This window comes from Mastomys coucha, unplaced genomic scaffold (genome assembly GCF_008632895.1).
Source record: "Mastomys coucha isolate ucsf_1 unplaced genomic scaffold, UCSF_Mcou_1 pScaffold2, whole genome shotgun sequence".
Taxonomy (NCBI): domain Eukaryota; kingdom Metazoa; phylum Chordata; class Mammalia; order Rodentia; family Muridae; genus Mastomys; species Mastomys coucha.
Genome location: NW_022196902.1, coordinates 10,772,735 through 10,779,952, shown reverse-complemented (window position 1 = coordinate 10,779,952; position 7,218 = coordinate 10,772,735). Strand labels below are relative to the sequence as shown.

The 7,218-nt window shown below is 39.2% G+C and overlaps 1 pseudogene; it reads left to right on the top strand.

Moving 5' to 3' along the window:
• Positions 1-6,331, top strand: part of LOC116097920 — a 15,673-nt pseudogene extending 9,342 nt beyond the window's left edge.
• The last annotated feature ends 887 nt before the right edge of the window (positions 6,332-7,218 follow it).

The window sequence follows — 7,218 nt, the reverse complement described above, 5'->3', positions numbered from 1 at the left end:
TGTTTGTCAAAGCCGAATCCCGTGCCCACCTGGCCAGAATCCCTCGTCCCGCAGAACAAGGGGCCCCCCGCGAGAAACCCCGGTCTGTGGTACATTATTACCAGCCACAGTGGTATGAGTCAAGGAAATTCAGTTCTAGGGTACAAAAGGAGTTTCCTTAGACACAGAGGCTCCTCAGGTGTGCATGGTGGCCTATGCAGCTGACAGCGGTACCTTTGGGTAGAGGATCCAGTCACAGCCAGTCACAGCAGCAGAGTAACAAGTTAGAGCAACAACAAAGGAATGCAAAAAATGATTTAGTTGTTGGACAGACCCTGGAAATGTTCTCTTTCGAAGAAAGGTGGGAAATACCAGGACGTGAGATGGCAAAGAGCATAGAGAGCTCTACACAGAGCTTAATCAGCTGTTCTTGGAGCACCTGGAAGATTGGAGTATTGTAAGTAATGCAGACAGAAGTTGAGGTCATAGGATCTCAGTCGAAAATAGACTCCGAAATGTTTAGCTAAAGGTCATTTGTGTGGTATTTTGACCCCAAATCTCTCTTATTCTGCCCATGTCCTGAGAAACTGAGTAAGGCAGAATTTAAAATAATGGGCTGTATTCTTAGATGGGATTATCTGTTGGATAATTACTACTAGTGACTCATGCAGGACTACAATGGAAAAAAAAGCAACAAGTGGGGCAGAAATTAATGTAAAGTCTGTGGTTTGTAGAGAAAAACAACACTGGGACGTTACAGATGGCAGCCAAATGCTGAGACAGAGGCATAAAATTTCATTTTTAAGATTTATTTATTTGTTTTATGTAAGTACACTGTCACTGTCTTAAGACATACCAGAAGAGGGTGTCAGATGGTTGTGAGCCACCATGTGGTTGCTGGGAATTGAACTTGGAACCTCTGGAAGAGCAGTCAGTACTGTTAACTGCTGAGCCATCTCTCCAGCCCTGGCATGAGTTTTCAAAGAGATTTTCACCATTAAAGAGAAGGTCCTTGCTCAGGATTGGAAGCCTAAGAAGGTGCCCTAAAGGAAACACTCCCTTCTGCCAAGCCTTCAGTTAATGAAAGGGGGAATAAGCAAAATGCTTCCTAGCCCCAGGAAGGAACTGCATCTAAAACCTGCTACAGCTGTGGTCCACGGGTGGCAGGGTCCATCCCAATTTAGAGTCCAAACTTAGGCAGGAAGTTCTGGAAATGAGAAAGATGGAACATATAAGGTCATAGATTCTTCCTCTGTGTTTTCAGCCCTGTTCTAGCCATCCCTGTTTGGCAGAGTGTTTGGCCCCAGTGAGGGAGGACACTGTGAGAGAGCATTGCATGAACCTGTGAAGGTGAAGCCTGAGTTGCATTTTGAGAGCACAAGATGTTGAGATACCTAAGCTATGAGACACCTGCCATGGAGAGCTGCATATAGGGGGTAGAAGAAACTAAACCTTGAGATGTATGAGAAGTTGCAGGGATAGGGTCATCTAAGCCTTTTAGAGACTAAGGCCCCATGTGTCTGAGATGGATCTACAGGGTTTGGTGTTTGCCCTGATGGGTTTCTTGCTTTGGTCCAAACTTCCTTCACTCTGTGCACATTCCTCTCTATTGGAATAGGAAGGGGTATTCTGAGCCATTGTATGTTGAAAAGACATAACTTGCTTTCTGACTTTACAAGATGTGCCAATCAAGAGATTGTCCTGAGTGTCAGAAGGAACTTTGGACATTTGAAGAGTGTATGGGCTGCTGCAGACTTTTAGGATCATTGAAATTAAACTAAATATATTTTCATCATAGATTGCCATGAGCCTATAGTGACCAGGGTCAAAATGTAGTTGATTGAGTCAAAAAGCTCCCAAATAGGGTGATGTTTTTGAACTCTTGTCTCTCCTTTGTGGCTTTACTTGGGGAAGCTTATAATGTTAGGGTCCAAGAATCACTAAAGGAAGACCCCAGACTCAAATAGTATGCGAAAGCGAAGAGCACTTTATTCTGCAGAATTCTAGCATGCAGGGGTCTACCATTCACTAGGATGGAGAAAGACATCCCCAAGTTTTTACAAGCTCAATTTAAAGCCAATTCGGGGAATTCCAAGAAGAGTATGGGTGTCTTTGGGATTGATCAAGGTTCTGGAGAATTTGGGAGACTTTCCAGAACCATTGCTGACTAACAGTTCTTGGCTCAGACTTGGCTCAGGCCTGGTGGCAGGGGCAGCTCATGGCAGCTCCTGATTGGCTGCCTGTAAGGGGTGGTTTTACTGGAATTGATTTGTTTTAGACTTTTCCAGTTCTGGGAAACAGGAACTTAGACCTAGTATCCTAAACTGCCAGTTTGCAGCCTGTCATGGAGTCATCCTGGTTCTGGCCAACTCAGTCCTCTCAATCGAAGTTTTTGTAGGAACAACCTTTCTAGATTCCTTATTTGGGATGAAATTTGAGTGTAAATAGACTCAACACATTCCCTCTGAGTGTGTGTGTGTGTGTGTGTGTGTGTGTGTGTGTGTGTGTGTGTGTCCTGTGTCGTGTTTGAGTCAGCTTCCTTCTCATGTTGCCTTGCCTTCACCATTATAGACTCTGTTGCTAAACTACATAAGATGTAGTTGAAGCACTTGGTATTCAGTGCTAAGCTATTTTGTGAGCCTGTTGTTTTTCCGTTTTTAGTTTTGTTTTTGTTTCTGAAGTTTCTCTGAGTAGCCCTGAAAGTAGGTGTATAGGACCTGCAGGCCTCAAATGTAAATAAAGGTCTCCTGACTCTGGTTCACAGTGCTGGGATTCAGTGTGGGCCAACATGCCTGGCTTTCTCTTTGTTTGTTTGTTTTTTACATTATTGGCTGATGGGCCTGTAATGTAGGTTTTGGAACATGTCAAACCTACACTGTTGTGTTGATCTTCATCCACATTGTAAATTTTGAAATTGGGCAGAGAGAATTTGTTAGGATGGCATGTATTCATGACATTAATACTGCCTGAGCTTTCTGAGTCATTAAATTGCAGGTGCATATCATTCTTTCTACCTGTTGTGTTAGTTTTGATTTTTTTAAATGAATGAGTACTTTGCCTGTATGCATGAATATGCACACAGAGAAATGTATATCCCTAGTCCCCATAGTAGTCAGATAATGGTTTCAGAATTCCTGAACTTCTAGTAATAGATAGTTGTAAAGCCCCCTTCTAAGTACTTGCAATTGCACCCAGTTATTTGCAAGACCAGCAAGAGCTCTTCATTGCTGAACCATTGTTTACTTAGGATCAACATTTACTTTCTCAATATTTTCATCTGTCCATTTGTAACTGTTTAAAAATGCATCCCCTTTTAATAAAAATCTTGTTAGGGTTACAGTTTACCCTGGGGTACTTCAGGATTCTGGAAGATGAATACAGAACTGGAGTGAATGTATAATTCTTTGTAGGAACTTAAGTAAAAGCCTCTAAGTTGTTTCTATCTTTCTTGTTTGATTGATTTTTACAGGGAAGACAGGGTCTTCATATATACCTCTGGCTGTCCTGGATAGACAAGGCTGCCAGTGACACCTGCCTCTGCCTCCTGAACACTGGGATTAAAGACATGAGCCAATACACTCAGCTTGCTTATCATTTTTTGTAGTTAGTAATTGTTTCTACAGTTTCTCTGATGTATGTTTAGTATTCTCTCTCTCTCTCTCTCTCTCTCTCTCTATATATATATATATATATATATATATATATATATATATATCTTTCTCTCTGTTCATTAGCATGTCTCTTGCAAGGCTATATCCTATTCAAAGAGCAAAGAAATGACAGAGGTGAACCTTATTCAATTTCCTTCTAGGATGACTTGGCAAGTACATTAAAACTTCTGGGTCAAGAAATAAGTGGGAGAAGCACCAAAATTATGCAAATATATTGTCAATGAAGCATACATTTACAGTGATGTCAGTATGATGATGGTTTCTGTTTACATATGTATGGGATATTTTAAGATGCAGTGACCTATGATAATGTGCATGTGAACTTCACTTGAGAAGAAGGGGCTTTGCTGGATCCTTCACAGAGGAGTCTCTACAAAGATGTGATGCTGAAGACCTACAAGAACCTCATTGCTATAGGTAAGATAGTGAATTTTCTTTCACTTTTTAAAATAAGGGAACAACTATTTCTTTGTTACTGATATTTTTCTGTAATTTCAAATGAGAATGAGGAAGAATGAGGTAAATAAATTAATTTCACTGAAGATAGTAACTTAAATTTTGCCTAATTTCCAATAATATATCATATATTCTGGTACTATATTTTAGGCTACAATTGGGAAGACCATAATATTGAAGAACATTGTCAAAGTTCTAGAAGACACGGAAGGTAATTTTCATGTGCAAGTTGGTATAAATATGCTTCTGAAGAAATGTTAATGTGTCCTGGAAGTTTTAAAGAAAAGCAAGAGTGTAAACAGAATACTTCTTTAACTGTATTGATGATTATTAAATTCTCACAAACCCATGTACCTCAATGTCAGGTGTCTGATTTTTGTGTTTGCAAGGCATTCCTTAGCATTTGAATCAGAGCCACATTACAGCTACTCTGTAGAACTGCCAAACTATTTAATCTCCTATTATAAAAGATTATATATGTATTGAATAAGTAATAAGTACATTTCTAACAAGCAAGTATTCCATAGTAAAGCTGGTTACTCATATAGTAACATTGCTAAGTGAGAGGGGCAGTTTATGAGAGTCAGGAATGTTGTTGGGGAGAAACCTTAATCACTAGACCACATGTCTATGATGAGCAAAAAGTCAAACTGTGAATGCCACAGGAAATCTTTCCTTTGTTATTCTTTTTTACTAGGTACATCATGTGTTACAATGGACATAAGCCATGTGAACATAGCAATATTGAATATTGAAAGAAGTATGTACCCCTCTCTCCCAGAACAATTAAAATATTTGTAGTAGTCCCCATTTGTGTAAACTTTCTCAATATGATACAGGTTTATAATGACAACTCATTTTCCAACTTCATTGGGAATATATCTGTAAACTTACCCTGCAGAAAATCCCTATGAATACTAGGAATGTGAAAATTCTTCTCTGTTTTTCCTGGTTTACTTTGCCAATGTAGTATGCAAATATAGTATATTTCACAATATAGGAAAATCTATGAACATACTCAGTGTGGTAAAGCTCTGAGCTCTTCCATTTTTCTTCAAATATGTGAAAAAAATCTCACAGAGAAAAGGGATACTACAAATTGTATTATATAGCTACAAATGTGAGCTATATAATAACACTCTTACCATTACAGGTTCCTCAAACATGCAAAACAACTCATAACGAAGGGGAAACCATGAATTAAACAAAGTGATACAACCTTAAGAGCTGATTCATCTTTACAGTTAGACCAAATTGTAAAATTAATTCCTACAGATAAAAAGATTCATTGGTGTAGTGATTGTGGTAAAGCTTTCACATATGCCAGTTATCTTTGCAGGCATGAAAGAAGTCCTACTAGAGAGAAACCTTCTGAGTATACTCAGTGTGGTAAAGCCTTTGCACGTCACAGTTATCCTCAAAAGCATGAAAGAATTCATACCAGAGAGAGACCTTATGAAGGTATTCAATATGATGAATCCTTTGTACTTCACAATAGTCTCCAAATACATAAAAGAACAGATACGGGGCTGGTGAGATGGCTCAGTGGTTAAGAGCACTGACTGCTCTTCCAGAGGTTATGAGTTCAAATCCCAGCAACCACATGGTGGCTCACACCATCCTTAATGAGATCTGATGCCCTCCCCTGGTGTGTCTGAGAACAGCTACAGTGTACTTACATATAGTAATAAATAAATATTAGAAAAAATAAAAAAGAAAGAAAGAAAGAAAGAAAGAAAGAAAGAAAGAAAGAAAGAAAAAAGAGAGAAAGAACACATACAGGAGAGAAACCATATGAATGTAAGCAATGTGGTAAAGCCTTTACATACCATTCTGAACTTCAAAATCATGAGAGAGTGCATACTGAAGAGAAATCCTATAAGTGTAATCAATGTGGTAAAGACTTTGCACATCATGGTACTCTTCAAATACATAAAAGAACACATACTGGAGAGAAACCCTATGGATGTAGTCAGTGTAGTCAAACCTTTGCGAAGCTCAATCATCTCCAAATGCATATGATACCACATACTGGAGAGAAACCTTATAAATGTAACAAATGTGGTAAAGCCTTTGCATCTCACAATTATCTCCAAGTACATAAAAGAACACATACTGGAGAGAAACCCTATGAATGTGATCAGTGTGGCAAAGCCTGTGCAAGGCTCGATCATCTCCAAATACATATGGTAACACATACTAGAGAGAAACCTTACAAATGTAATGAATGTGGTAAAGCCTTTGCATATCACAGTTATCTCCAAGTACATAAAAGAACACATACTGGAAACCTTATGAATGTGAGCAATGTGGTAAAGCCTTTGCACATCGTTGTCATTTCCAAGTACATAAAAGAATACATACTAGAGAGAAACCCTATGAATGTAATCAATGTGGTAAAGGTTTTGCAGGTCAGAATGATCTTAAAAGACATGAAAGAGTTCATACTGGAGAGAAACCTTACAAATGTAATGGATGTGGTAAAGCCTTTTCGAGTACCGCTAGTCTCCGAATATATAAAGCAACACATACTGATGTGAAACCTTATGAATGTAAGCAATGTAGTAAATTCTTTGCTTCTCATGGTCAGCTTCAAAATCATGAAAGAGTTCATACTGGAGAGAAACCTTACAAATGTAATGGATGTGATAAAGCTTTTTCACGATCAAGTAACCTCCAACAACATAAAAGAACACATACTAGAGAGTGACCCTATGAATGTAACCAGTGTGGTAAAACCTTTACAGATCACAGTGATCTACAAAAGTGTGGTTGTTTCACTATGACCCGTGGCAAGTGGCACCCATTAGGAGGTGTGTCTGTTCTAGAGTAGGTATGGCCTTCTTTGAGGAAGTGTGTCTCTGTGGGGGTGGGCTTTGAGATCCAATGCTTAAGCTCTACCCAGGGCAGAAGAGTCTCATCCTAGCTGCCTTCTTATCAAGATGTAGAACTCTTGGTTTCTCCAGCACCATGTCTGCTTGGACACTGGCATTCTTTCCGACTTGATGATAATGGACTGAACCTCTGAATCTGTGCACCACCTCCAACTATATGTTGTGCTTTATAAGAGTTGCCTTGAGGAACCACCAGACTGATCTCCAAAGTGGTTGAG